Genomic DNA, 14,544 nt, shown 5'->3' with positions numbered 1-14,544 from the left:
CCGTCCATGTCGGCCTTTAGAACGCCACGATTGAATCTGCTTCACCCACCCTCAGTTATTAAGTTGTGGCCACTGTGCACTGCCTAAGGAAAGATTTCTCCCATTTATGAAGAGCCATACCAGACTCAAAATATTAACTCTGCTTTTCTCTCCACAGATTCTGCCAGGACTGCTAAGTTTCGCCTGCCCTTTGCTGTTTTTATTTCAGATTTTCCTCATGTTGTTTTTGTTTTTGTCTCTCGATCGCTTAAATCAATGCCATCTGTTTCTTGATTTTTCCACTAATAAAAGTTTCTGTCCAGACCCCTCATAATTTTCAACACATCAGTCAAAACTCCTCTCAAAGGAGAACTGTCTAGCTCCTCTAATCCTTCCATGTAACTGAAATTTCTGAAGAAGGGTCTAGACCCAAAATGTCGGCATTCCTGCTCCTCTGCTTGGCTTGCTGTGTTCATCCAGCTCTACACCTTTGTTGTCTCAGATTCTCCAGCATCTGCAGTTCCTACTGTCCATGTAACTGAAATTGCTTCTTTCTGGACTTATTGATTTAACTGTTTCAGTACTTACCCCGATGGCTGAAAGTTTTAGGTGGGAATTGTTGTCTTCAGTGGAGCTGGAGTAAGGACAAGGGGAGGGAAAAATGTCTTAGTTTTTTTTCATGTATTTTTGGAATGGAGCTGCAAACCTGTATGGGTTTTGCTTTTGTCCATGATTATTGATCAGAAACAATAGATATTTGAACCGTGAAGTGGTAGTTAGGAGCTGATTTCCTCCTAAATCAACGTAAGTGTTAAACTGGGTCTTTGGGTGTTAAATAGGATTGGGAGGTCATGGATTTTAAGTATCTGGCTCGAGGTTGTAATTTGCTCCATATCTTCTTCAGTTGTTCTTCTATCGGATCATTGCATCCTCCATGGTGCACACTTGTGGTTTGAAGAATGAGTAGTACCTGATTTCTCAACGGGATCTTTCATCATTATTTGAAAAATAGCAGTGAGTTGTGTGTCCAGATTAAAGTAATGCATGGCTGAATAGTAAGCTATGACAACCCAATAAGATTGAACTTTACTTTAAAATTGGAGGACAGCAAGTAGTTGAATTGAGTATTTGTATACTGATATTCATTCCATTGTTCCTCAATCCTACTGACATGGGAATGTCAATAAATAGTTGATTTTACATATTTTAAAACTGTTTTGATTTATAATATATATGGGTGTTTGTGTGTGTTACATTTTAATTGATTGAGAATGCAGGTGGATGTCCTTGTTGGAGTCTCTGCTGGTATCGACTTCAAACCCGTTGCCAGAGGTTGCAGAGGACTCGCCCGGGACGAGTCTTCAGATAGGTGTATGGCCTTGACTGAATGTTTTTCTCAGTGTGACAGCTCAGGAGAGCAATAGCACCTGTGAGCACATGCCTACCCACTCAGTGAATTTCAATGAAGGCACAAGGCATCATAGAGAACATAATGTGTTGATTCAAAATGGAATTCAAATTAATGCTCCATTTGTCAGCAGTTCATGGTGTTGATTATTATAATGTGGTGCTTTTCAATGAAGTAGCTTTAACACTAAGTATTCATTGGCATGTTAAATGTCTGACTTCATACAGCCTAAGATGTTTGCATATTGAATTCAGGTCCTCAATTTGGAGCTTGATATTTTAATGAAGCAAAAATAATTGAAAGTTATTAAAAGGAGACAATTCAATAAATCGTTGAGAGGCTTGTTTTGGCATGTTACTTGCCTGGTTCAGGATGAAATTTACGTATTTGGGAGGATAAATTGCCATGCATCAGTTTCGAATTGTTCATTACAATCCCTTCATGACAAAGCACAAAGCAATCTCAGTTACTGCCTTCACCCTGAGTCCTACCTCACCCATTGTTCAGCTTTGGTCTCCTTCAGGGTCAGAATTCATAGTTTCTTGAACATTGACTCTGTGGCTGTAAGCACATACAAGTTGATCATCTAAGTTGGTGATAATAAAATGTGAGGCTGGATGAACACAGCAGGCCGAGCAGCATCTCAGGAGCACAAAAGCTGACGTTTCGGGCCTAGACCCTTCATCAGAGGTGCTCTGCCCTATCTCCTGTGCCTCTGTCCTTCACTGAGATCTACCTGAGAATATATTGTCAGTGGTTAGCACAGCAGCCTCACATCACTGGGGATAACAAAGTGTGGAGCTGGATGAACACAGCAGGCCAAGCAGCATCTCAGGAGCACAAAAGCTGATGTTTCGGGCCTAGACCCTTCTTCAGAGGTCTAGGCCCGAAATGTCAGCTTTTGTGCTCCTGAGATGCAGCTTGGCCGGCTGTGTTCATCCAGCTCCACATTTTGTTATCTTGGATTCTCCAGGATCTGCAGTTCCCATTATCTTTGATCACATCACCGGGGACTTGTGTTCAATTCCAGCCTTGGGTGACTGACTGTGTGCTGTTTGCACATTCTCCACTGTCTGTGTGGGTTTCCTCTGGGTGCTCTGATTTCCTCTCACAGTCAAAGGAGCTGCAGCTTAGGTGGAGTGGCCATGCTAAATTGCCTGTACTGTTCAGGGATGTGCAGGCTCGGTAGGTTAGCCGTGGTAAATACACAGGTTACAGAGATATGGTGGGTGGCTGTGGATGAGATGCTGTTCGGAGGGTGACTGTGGACTTGATGGGATGACTGATCTGCTTCCACATTGTATGGATTCAGTGATCCTATAATATATTGCATTCTGTAGTATGAGAAAATGCTGGATGTAGTCGGCTGGTCTGTGAAGAGAGTAGTTAATGTTTCAGGCCTGATGGATAGTCATTGATTTGAAACATTTAACAGCTCTGCTCTTCACAGGTGTTGTGTGACCTGCATATTTCCAGCATTTTCATTTACGCTGTTTATCAGTGCAAGAGTTGGGTGCTTTGGATGAGCTGTTTTATCACCTGTTTTGAGAAGCATATTGGAATTTTTAGTAACCAGACATTCAGAGAGCCGTGGAAATAGTCAACAGTTTAAAAGTTGTAGAAGATTGGAATGTGTGCAGCTTGAAGTGTTTGCAGCTGTGGAACATCATTCCCCTTGTCCCTACATAGCTGAATGTGACTCATTTGCTTCATCCATCATTTTGACTGCCAGAGTACTCTTCGTTATCCCAATGGATTTTGCTGGAATTATGCTTTGTGTGCATTTTGCCTGTCCGTGACACACTCCTAAAGCAGTTACACTTTATCAAATGTGTCCACAGTTTACTTGCAAGATTTCATTTGTGAACAGTTGGCATTCGAAATCTTAAGGTGACAACTTTGATCTCATCTGTAACCCCATGTCTCAGTTTAAGTATACCTTTAGAAATGACTCTTTGGTCCTTACAGACCTCAATTTCTTGGGTGACTGTTCTTTGACAGCTCAAAAAATGATAACGTGTATTACTTGGGTGAAGTGGAGTAACACTCAAGGTAGTTGTTGTGGGTCAGGCTAAGCTGATTGAAATTGAGTAAAGGCAGAGTATTCATTGTTCACAAATGTTGGCTGCTAGGTCCCAGTAAGTCCCTGCTGCTTGGTGTCACGGTTATTTGCCTGCTGTACACGGTGATTAGCATAATAAATTATGATGTGAAGGAATGAAAGAACTTTGCACGTTCTTGCAGAATGATCCTAAGCATCAGGATATTGCTCAACATACTATTGGTTTAATAGTATCTGACTAACGGTCAGAACGAGATTGAGTTAAATTGGTTTTGAGTCTGAAATAAGCAATAACGGTTGTCATATCGCTCACTAACCTGAATTGGTTGAAATTTTCTTTTTGAACTTCTTTCAGCAAGTTGATCGTTATCATCTTAATTGACAAGATAATTGTCCATGTAGAATTTGTCACTTAATCATATTCATCTTGAATTTAAATATCTATCCCAGTTTCAAAAGATGACAAGGATGCACAGCAGTGCAAGGTATACTGGTGATCATAAGTGAGTACTGGGAGTTAAAGGTGTTCACACTTCATGGTGTGAAAAGCTACTTGAATTCCCCAGATAAGTGGTGGATTTAATTCTTAAGCAGAGTCTTTTGCAATTGATTCCTCTAGTAGTGACATGTTTAGTTGTATTTGTATGATATAGGCAGGTGCGTGGGCAAAGTAGGGACATGGTGAAGGGTGGGAATTGTACTGCAGCTAACCAGCATCTGAGGTGCTAGAATGCAAGGATTGACTGCAAGGAAGAGAGGAAGAAAATATTCGTGGCGGAGAGAATATTTTCTTATGGACGTTGCTCTGAATTCAGTGGTTTGAGCTGCTTATTGCATTTCCTCCAACTCTATTTACACTTCACCCCATTTATAATCTGAAATATTTGTGATTCTTGCGGTCATAAAAGTGCCAAGGGAAACTCATTCTCCTCGGCACAGGGAGCTGGAGAGTGCTGTAGAATACCTCCTTGGTCTGAGGCTTGTGATCTTTTGAAGTAGAATTTTGGTCCAGTTGGTCACCAGAGAAACCACTTTGCTGATGTATGTTTTCAAGCAACTTGTTTGGATATGTTATGGCACATCTCCTGAGGCTATTTGGACTTGAACCTTACCTCCTGGCTGAGAAGTAGGAGCAGTACTACAGTATTGTGAGATTTTGAAGCTTTGCTTGCATGGTGGCGGCAACAAGATGGGGGAACAGAAAGACAGTGACCACCTGTCTCTGGTGTTCGCATTCCAATGAATTCTGTCTCCCACTTTTGCTCCCCATTGTACTTTTAGGGTTATATATGCATGTTTCCCTTTTCCATGGTCTGTATGTAACAGCCACTCTGGTTGTGAACATCCACCTTGCAGCTTTTTCCCATTTATTCAGTTTCCGTAAGCCTGTCTGATATCCAAGGTACAATTCCTGCTCCCATGATTTCCCTGTGCCCTTCAACATAAGCACATAACTCCTTTTACTGGCTTCTATACTAAATTCCTATTCTCCTCTAAAACTCACTCTTAATTCATCTAATCCTACGTCTTGTCCAACAGCCATCTCGCACCTTTTTTTTAGTTTCTTATTTCAAGGACATTTTTCCAGAACACGCTATTTTAATCATCTGGTACAGGCATTGTGACATGTTTTAAAGATGAATTAACTGTGGCTACAGTTACCATCAATATTTTCCAGGCCTTTGATACCTTCAGGCTTCTTCACCTTGTGTGCAGTGGGACAGTTCTTGAGGGGAATCGTCCCATGAGGGGAAACATTCCTGTCAGCATTTACTCTGTCAGGCCCCTTAAGAACCCTGTACATTTCAACAAATGACCTCATTCTTCTAAATTCCAATGAGTTCCAACCTGTTTTAGCCTTTCCTCCTAAGACAACTGACCCCCCCCCCCCCCACCCAAGAAAGAAATAATACCAATGAAATAATACTCTTCCTTATTTAAGGGGACCAAAATGGTTCTCAATGCTCCACGTATGATCTCTCCAATATCTTGTACCATTGTGGTAAGACATCCCTACTCTTATACTCCAAATCGCATATCGATTTTAACCTAGAGACTAAAGTTGAGTTCTCTTCGGTGCCCGCAAAAAGCAATTTGCATTGTATAATTCCTGGAATTCTTCTGTTTTATTCATTTGAGAAGAGTAGAAACATAGCCTATTCCTGCTGTTATTTTCTATTTGGCCCTCGAGCTTGCTCCATTACTCCATGAGATCATGTCTGTTCCTGATTTCCTCAAATCCTTTGGACGTTTAGCCTTATATGCTCTTGCAGACTTTTGCTTGAAATAATACAATGTTTTGGCCTTGATTGCTTTCTGTAATAGCAAATTCCACAAGCTCACCACTGGTGAAGAAATAACTCCTCGTGAGAAGAGAATCAACATATGGGAAATTAGCGAGTTTTGAGAAGATTTGTAGCTCAGGTTGAGGTTCTGGATGAGAGTTTGCTCGCTGAGCTGGAAGGTTAGTTTTCAGACGTTTCGTCACCATTCTAGGTAACATCATCAGTGAGCCTCCGACGAAGCTTCGTCGGAGGCTCACTGATGATGTTACCTAGAATGGTGACGAAACGTCTGAAAACTAACCTTCCAGCTCAGCGAGCAAACTCTCATATGGGAAATTGTTGAGAATGTTGGAAGTGACCAAGTGCTGGAAAATGGGATTAGAATAATTAGGTGGTTAGTGACTACTGAGGGCACAATAAGGACCTCTTTTCTGTGCTGTAGATCTGTCTGTATGACTATTTGAATAGTGTCTGATGTGCATTGACTATGCAAAATTTGCGGCTCTAAGAGCATTTGTCTACTTAAATTTAAGTTCTCAAACCAGCAGAAAATGCTGGAGAAACTCAGCAGGCCTGGCAACTGCTGTGGACGGAGAAAGCAATAATCTTTCAAATCTGGTATCCGTCTTCAGAACTGGAGTTCCTCAGTTGCGAGTTTCTCCAGCATTTTTGTTTGTTTTTGGATTTCCAACATCTACAATATTCTACTTTGTTTTGCTGAGTTCTCAAAATGGGGTCTGTGGAGACTTCTGTATGGATGTGCCAATGATGCTGCTGTTTTTCTGCTAAATGTATTTTACAGTAGTCCTTGAGGGACATTTCATAAATAACTGTTGTACAACAGTTATTTACAAATAAGACTAATGGCATAATTTATGATGGTAAATGTGGAAGAATGCCTAATAATTTTTGCCCTGAGCACTGTATGGTTGCAGTTACCTACTGGGATGGTTTGTCGATTGGTACAAGAGTAAGCCAGTGGTGGCTAAATGGAATCTGGTGTAATCCAGCAAGGTGTGAGCAATATACAGTTATTGTTGTGCTACAGAAAGTGGATTGGCTCTCACCGAGAAGAGCGGGATTTGTGAAGAAATGCACTGAGCCACCTGAACGTCAGGTGTGGAGCAATAAAAAGTTGATGGATGTTGGAGTGCTCCAGTCTTGTGCTGCTGTCCAGATTTGGGAAAAGACAAGGGACTGCAGGACATTTGACCTTTTAAGGGGAGGAAGAAATACATTTTGGGCCATATTAGCATAGAACTTGCTGTTGCAAATATTGGAAATGCTTTGACGGGCTACATTAATATACTCACTTTTAAAATCATCTGAAGCACAGCTGCATCTTGACTTTTGCAGTCTTAATGGGAGGAATTGGTGTCTGTCATCGATCCACTTAAAGAATCCTTCAACCAAAACAATTGCGAACTGCTGATTTAAGTCATTGATCACAGGCTCACTGTCCATAGAAGATGTTGGTCTACTGTTATCATACTTAGAAACATTCTGATACAGTGTGTTTGTATTTGTCTGGTTAACTCTTCGGAGTTAAGTGGGTGTGGTGCTGCAAGTAGACAAATGTGCGTCTATGTCAGTCATCGAGGACCAAACATCATGCCATTGTAGATGACGTGTGGAGTGGGTGTTCTGGCAGTGGTAGCATCGGCTGTTTTGGGAAAGTGATGCCTTTTTTTAAAGGCTGGAAAATGTCTTGACAAACAACTTTTAAGTAAACTGCCAACTATCTATGATGCCGTGGAAGGCAGGGATGAGCTAAAAGGTTAGTGCAGTGCAAAAGTGAAAGCTGAGGTGTCACCTTGGCAAAATAGAACATAGGACTGTGTGTGTGCCAAACAGCATAAGCAGCAAATGATACTGCCAACAGATCAGCTCCAACCTCTGCAGTCTTGCCACATCCAGTCATGAATGGCAGTAAGCAGTTAAACAACTCACTGGACAAGCTGGCTCCACAGCCACAGGGCATCACTAGAGGAATTCCCCAAAGTCGATTTCTGGGCCCAACCAGCTTAAATCCTATATGACCTTTCCTCCATCATAAGGTCAGAAGTGAGGATGTGTGCTGATGTTCACCATTCGTAGTTCCTCAGATACGGCAGCAGTCTGTGCCCAAATGCAGCAAGACTTAGGCAATATCCAGGCTTGTGCTGATGTATCGTGCAAATGTTACATGCCACACAAGTACTAGACAATGACCCTCTTCAACAAGAGTGAATCGAATCATTGCCTTCAAGTGCTTGCTGGCGTTAGTATCTCTGAATCCTTCCAATTGAGTAGTGTGATGGAATACTTGCCACTTGGCTGGATGAGTGCAGTTCCAACATCACTCTCTAAGGTGATGCCGTCTAGGACAAAGCAGCCTACTTGATTGGCTCTACATGGATGTTATTCCTTCCTTAATCGGAGCACAGTAGCAGCCGTCCCATCTGGAAGATGCACTGCAGTAACTCAAGGCTCTTTTGACAGCACCTTCCAAACCTGTGACCTCTACCACCTAGAAAGACAATGGTATAGTTCCTGTCTGAGTCACGTGCTATCCCTTCACTGTCCCTGGATCAAAATCCTGAAACATGGTTTCTGAAGCACTGTGGGTGACTCTATGCTTCAAGGACTGTAGTGGTTCAAGCAACCAACTCTGCTTTCTCTAGGGCAATCAGGAATGGGTAATAAATACTGGCCTAAACAGCAACGCTCACATCCCATGACTGAATAAAAAGGTTGGAATGTTTAAGTCACAAGAGGAGAAAACATGGTAAATCTGGTGAAGTGGAAAGATTATCATGGCTCAGGCGTCTGATGGAAAAAAAAGTAATTTGGTAGTGTATTGAAAAAGTATGTTTATCCCATAAATTGATGCTGAACAGAATAGTTGCCAGCCCAAGCAGGATTGCTTTGAATTCAGTTGTTCTCAGTGTCGTTTTCTAGTCAGTTGTTGACTCAGTTATTCTGTAAATATGTCACCATGTATACATGTGAAGCAGCAGAATAAAACTTCTTTTAAAAGTATATTATTAAGACTTTGTACAGAAAGAGTATTTAAATTTTCTTTTTTATTTACTGATCCATTTGGATGTTGTGGTTTAAGGTTTTTGTGAATCTTGATAAATTTATACAAATAACTAACTTAAAATTGCAGAAGAGATCTTTTTCTTGCGCAAACTCCAGTCCAACGCCCAGATCCTAATCTCCCTCTCTCTCTCTCTCTCCCTCTCTCTCTCTCCCTCTCTCTCTCTCCCTCTCTCTCTCTCCCTCTCTCTCTCTCCCTCTCTCTCTCTCCCTCTCTCTCTCTCCCTCTCTCTCTCTCCCTCTCTCTCTCTCTCTCTCTCTCTTTTTAATGGTTCATTTTTGGATGTAGCAGTGATTGACATGACCTGTTTTTAACAGTGCCTGTAATATACACAAAAGAAAACTGTGGAATTCTTATTTCTGTCACGGTTCATGAAAAAATGGCATTTTCATTAGCTGTGCTATTGTAACTCCTGTCTAAAGATAGCAGAGGGAGGAATTGTAAGATAGCAACGACCCTAACAGACAGCAGTAACTGACGACTTGTAACCTGAAAGATAAGGCTAATCTTGTGATTTTAAAGAAAAGGGCTTTTTTAAAACCCAGTAATAGGAACCAAAAGAATTTGCGCTGCTCGTTTGTTTTCACGGATTTGCCATCTGTTTTTTCAAGAAACTAGTTCGGAGAGTAATAGTATGGTTATGTTGTATACATAGGTTGACAAAATCTGACGAAGTGTCACTGGACCTGAAATGTTAACTCATTCATTTTTTTTCTTCTTCACAGATGCTGCCAGACCTGTTGAGCGATTCCAGCAACTTCTGTTTTTGTTCCTGATTTCCAGCATCCAAGGTTCTGTCAGTTTTTATGGCGAGTTCCCCTCTGACTTAAGGATGTTTATATGTTATTTACTTTTAAGTATTATTTTAATTTTTAAAGAAATGTAAAATTCTTTCAATATTGAAAGAGCTTCTGGAACAGAAATATCAGATGTTGGAGTGGACTTAAAATCAATTGGAAATTATGCAGATATAATTTAAGCCCAGTGCTATTGCAGTCAGTTTCAATTCAAACATCAAGAGAATTGGAAAACAGATTCAGTCTTTTAAAAACAAAAGTCAGACAACAGTTTAAGTCTATTAAGCAAATCAATTCCAATCAAGTCAGAGTGCAGCATTTTCTCATGTTAGTTGCGTTGGTCAAAGAAACTCTCCGTGCAGAAACATAGAAGACAGAAGAGACCCTTCAGCTGGTTGAGTCTGCACCGACAAAACTTTTAAAATCTGGCTCATACCTTTGAATGTCATGACATTTCAGGTGCACAGCAAAATGTTTTGTAAAGGTGTGGGTTTTCTGGCCCCGAGGGGAAGTATGGCCTTGTATTATTGCTGGCCTGTTAATGCAGAGTTCTGGGGACACTGGTTCAAAGCCCACCACAGCAGATGATGGATTGTGAATTTAATACAAATCTGGAATTAATGGTTTACTGATGACCACAAATCCATTGTTGGTTATTGGAAAAACCCATCTGGGTCATTAATGTCCTTTTGAGGGAAGGAGATTGCCAACCTTACCTGATTTGGCCTACTTGTGACTCTGGACCCATGGTAATGTGTTTGACTCTTAAGGGAAATTGGTGATGGGTGATAAATGCTGGCTTAGCCACTGATTCCCTCATTTCATGAATGAATCGGGAACAAAAACTGTCCTCCTTGGCAGTGTACTCTAGACCCCCAACACACTCTGCGTATAAAAATTTTCCTAAACGTCCTGCCCTTTACAATAAAATTATTTCGCCTCATTGTTGACCCTTCAACTCAGGGGATCAGCTGTTTTCTATCCACCTGGTCCAAGCCCCTCAATCTTTTATGCACCTCTATCAGGTTCCTTCTCGGCCTTCTGTGCTCTAAAGAAAGCAATCCGAGCTTATCCAGCGTCACTTCAAAGCTAAAATGCTCCATCCTACTTAACATGTTGGGTAATCTTCCCTGCACCCCTTCCATTGCAGTCACATCCATCCTATAATGTGGTGTCCAGAACGGCACGCAGTAATCCAGCAATGGCCTGACAGAAGCTTTGTATAGCTCCGGTGTGACTCTCTCCTCTTAGAATCAATACCATGAATGGTAAATGCAAGTGTCCTCGCTGCTGCCGTAACTATTCTGTTAATCTCCCCTGCTTTTGGGGGTCTGTGGGTAAGATCCCTGTGTTCTTCTGAGCTTCCTGGTGTTCTCCTATTCATTTGAGTGCTTTCTTGGTTTGTTACTTCTTTCACACTACTTCACCCCACAGGGTTAAATTCTGCCTGCCACTGATTTGCCCATCTGTCCAATCCAACTACATCCTCCTGCAACGTAATACCTTCCTCTTCACTGTCAGTCACCTGGCCAGTTTTTGTCCTCCACAATCTGGGATACAGCTCATCCAGACCTGGGAAGTTGTCCATTTTTAAATGTATCCAATGCCTGTTCACCCCCTATAACAATCTGCTCAAGAACTTTACAGACCCTTTTCCCAAATTTACTATCATCATCGTCTTCCCACCAACAAGGACAGATGTGAAGTTGTTGTTGAAGAGCCTGTCATTGTTCTCTAGCTGCAGGCACAGACTTCACGTGCACATGTGTATACTCCCCTAATGGGCCTGTAGTTGGTCGTGGTCACGTTCTGTCCTTCAGTAGCATATCATGGGATTCCCCCTATTCTTGCCTGTCAAAGCACTTACAAGCATCCTCTTTGCCCTCCCTATTTTTTTTATAATGTTCCTCTTGCACTTACTATGCTCCACTAGAACTTAGTGATCTGCCCCATTTGTGCCTGTTAGAAGCCCATCTCTTCCTTCTCATCTTGTTGTGAATATTCCTTGATATCGAGGGTTTTCTGGGTTTGTTGTTGCTCCTACATTTCATCCTAAAGGGAATGTGTTCAGTTTGTAATTGCCTCAATTTGTTTTTGAACACAAGCAGCACTCCTTCCACTGTTCTGTAGATTTCTCACAAATAGCTATTCCCAGGCAATTTGGCCAGATCTTGCCTTATTTTAATCAAACCTGCCTCTCTCTTCCGCCCCCATCCAAAAATTTTGCAAACCCATTTTTCTCCTTTTCCATAACAAAACAAACGGTTTTGTTCACTTTGACTGCCTGTCTGGCTTTGTTGCCCAGAATTAGGTCCAGCACTGCACTCTCCCTTATTGGACCTCCCACATGTTGATATAAATAGCTCTCCTGAACACATTTTAAGAAATATGTTCCCTTTTATACCTTAGATACTAAAGCTATTTCTGCAGAATTCAGCAAGTAAATTAGACAATTTTTAGATTTCCTTATCCTTGGGTGGACCATATTGTCTTCCCTGTCAGTATCTGTTATTATCTTGTGATTTTGTCTGATATTTGAAAACAGTACGTGAATGAATATCTCCCATTCACTGTTCTCCCCCACTCTCACTACCTTCCCTAACTTTTCAGTGGTCTAATTTGAAAGATATTTTGGCATTTGAAACCCATTTTTGCACATACATTGTGTTTTTGAAGATCAACTATTGAGATGCTCAATGCACATTTTTTGTTATTTAATGAGAAAACTATTGTTTTTCTTTTTCTTGTGATTAATTTGTGAAGTGTGATACTGCTGTCACTTTGTCTTTGTCTATTAATCATTAATCGGACTTACAAGTTGCCTCTCTGTACCCTTTTGCTGTTTGTTTTTAGATTTCATAATGTTTGACTATCTAGTCTGTTAGATGACTGCTATTCTTAGACAGTGAAGTTTTTTTAAAATAAAAAGCGAAACACTTTAAAGGAATTTGATACTTATAAGAACAAATACAGTGCCATTTCAGTGAGCATTGTACCTGCATTAGTTGAGGAATTAGTAATACCAGCCTCTGAGCATTGCCCTTGTAAAATTGAAATCAAAACATTTTAATAAACAAAATACAAGAAGTTAAGAAAGGCTGTTGTTTTCCTTACACACAGCTGTTTATTCCAGAGGTGTTAGTGCAGATTCAGAACCATAGTAAGCTCCCACAATCAGCAATGTAATAAATGACAAGATCACCTACTTCAGTGTTGTTCATAGTCAGTCTCTATGCTCCCACTTGCTTCAAGGAGACTTGGAACAACCTATATTCAGATTTCTGATCTGCCACGTGTGGGACAAGAAGTGCTTGGAGGGTCATGTAGGCAAGTTGTGTGGATCTTTGTATAATCTCTCTAACATTTCAGCTTTGAAATAGCTGAATTCTCTGCAGGTACAAGATGCCTTTCCAAATGAACCTTGATTTTGCTCAGTCACAAGCAGTTCTAATGTCTTCCTGGGAGGCTCCTACTACGACCAAATTCTGAATAATGCAACTGGTTCAAATGTCCAGTGTCAGGTGAATCAGAACATGTTCTGCCCAACAGAGCTGGATTTGAATGATTAGACCTCACTGTTCGACATATAGGTGCATTTTTTGGCAAAAAATACAAGAAGTTAAGAAAGGCTGTTGTTTTCCTTACACACAGCTGTTTATTCCAGAGGTGTTAGTGCAGATTCAGAACCATAGTAAGCTCCCACAATCAGCAATGTAATAAATGACAAGATCACCTACTTCAGTGTTGTTCATAGTCAGTCTCTATGCTCCCACTTGCTTCAAGGAGACTTGGAACAACCTATATTCAGATTTCTGATCTGCCACGTGTGGGACAAGAAGTGCTAGTCATTTGTCTATCTTAACGCAATTTTGCTGCTCTCATCATATTCGTCACAAATAACATCACTCCAATGTATCACCAGTCATTTCGTGAAGAGGTTGGTGGGAAGGGAGGAAGTGGTGAAGATACTTTGGTAAGAGAGTATTTTCTCCTGATTGGAGGAGATGATGATGAGGGGTGGAAAATGAGATACTTAAAAGAAGGTGTAAGTGTCAGAAGAGAAGGGTGTCATGCCAGAATGAGGTCTGGTGATAAATGCCACAGAGCAACATTCTTCTTGGTTCAAGAGGTTAACGAACCATCTGTGTGGGAGATTTCATTAACAGGTAAGGTGTAATCAACCGAGAGCTAGGTTTCTGCTACAGCCACAATGTTGGTGCAGTCACTAACAATAAGTTTATGGGTCCCAGTGAACGAGTGTCCTGGAGAATTCATAAGAGCAGAACCCATAGCTTGGGGTCGGGGGGTGGGAGGGAGCGGTGCCTGCTGGTCTGAGTTAGACAGGAAGGCAGTTGGTAAGGCCAACCACCAGAGGGCACACTGCATGGAAAGGAGTGGAATGGTCAGTGGGAGGTTGTTGCTGTGTCATGATTAACATTTTGTATATGTGCAATTAGTAACTTCTTTGAGCTCAAGCTGTTGACACAGTGTGAAAGTATACACAAACAACAAAACTTAGTACAGTAAATTAAAGTGACAAGTTATGTATGTGATTCAGAATCCATGATCCATTTGCTTTACTTCTGGTAAATTTGCAGATTACTGTTGCATCTTGTGCAGACCACAGAGAAATTATGTTCCTACGTATGTAACCTTGTAGTCAGGTGATCTCTCAGACATTCTTTTTGCTTAAGAACTTTCTATATTTTGGAAGTACCTGGTATTTATAAAGTGATTGTTGAAGTATCAAACTCGCTATCATAAATATTGGCAGGTTTTGAAAATGAGAAATTATGAACTTCAGACAATGACAACATTGTCAATATGATTAATTTCCAACTTGAAGTTACCTTCTTAAAATATGAAAGCAAGAAGCTCATTATTCTTCCAAGCCTTCCTGGTCTGTAAGTCTCCTGTTGGTAGTCATCAGT

The 14,544-nt window shown here is 41.0% G+C and overlaps 1 protein-coding gene across 3 annotated transcripts in view; it reads left to right on the top strand.

Annotated features, from left to right (window-relative positions):
* Window positions 1–14,544, top strand: part of usp36 (ubiquitin specific peptidase 36) — an 89,115-nt gene that overhangs the window by 16,986 nt on the left and 57,585 nt on the right. For all 3 annotated transcript variants that reach the window (XM_059653671.1, XM_059653672.1, XM_048555015.2), the window contains one exon: window positions 9,542–9,607. The gene's annotated coding sequence lies outside the window, so the exon portion shown is untranslated. The remainder of the gene's footprint in view (window positions 1–9,541; window positions 9,608–14,544) is intronic.

This window comes from Stegostoma tigrinum, chromosome 22, assembly GCF_030684315.1.
Source record: "Stegostoma tigrinum isolate sSteTig4 chromosome 22, sSteTig4.hap1, whole genome shotgun sequence".
NCBI classification, from domain to species: domain Eukaryota; kingdom Metazoa; phylum Chordata; class Chondrichthyes; order Orectolobiformes; family Stegostomatidae; genus Stegostoma; species Stegostoma tigrinum.
The sequence above is the reverse complement of the archived record's forward strand: the minus strand, read 5'-3'. Positions and strand labels throughout refer to the sequence as shown.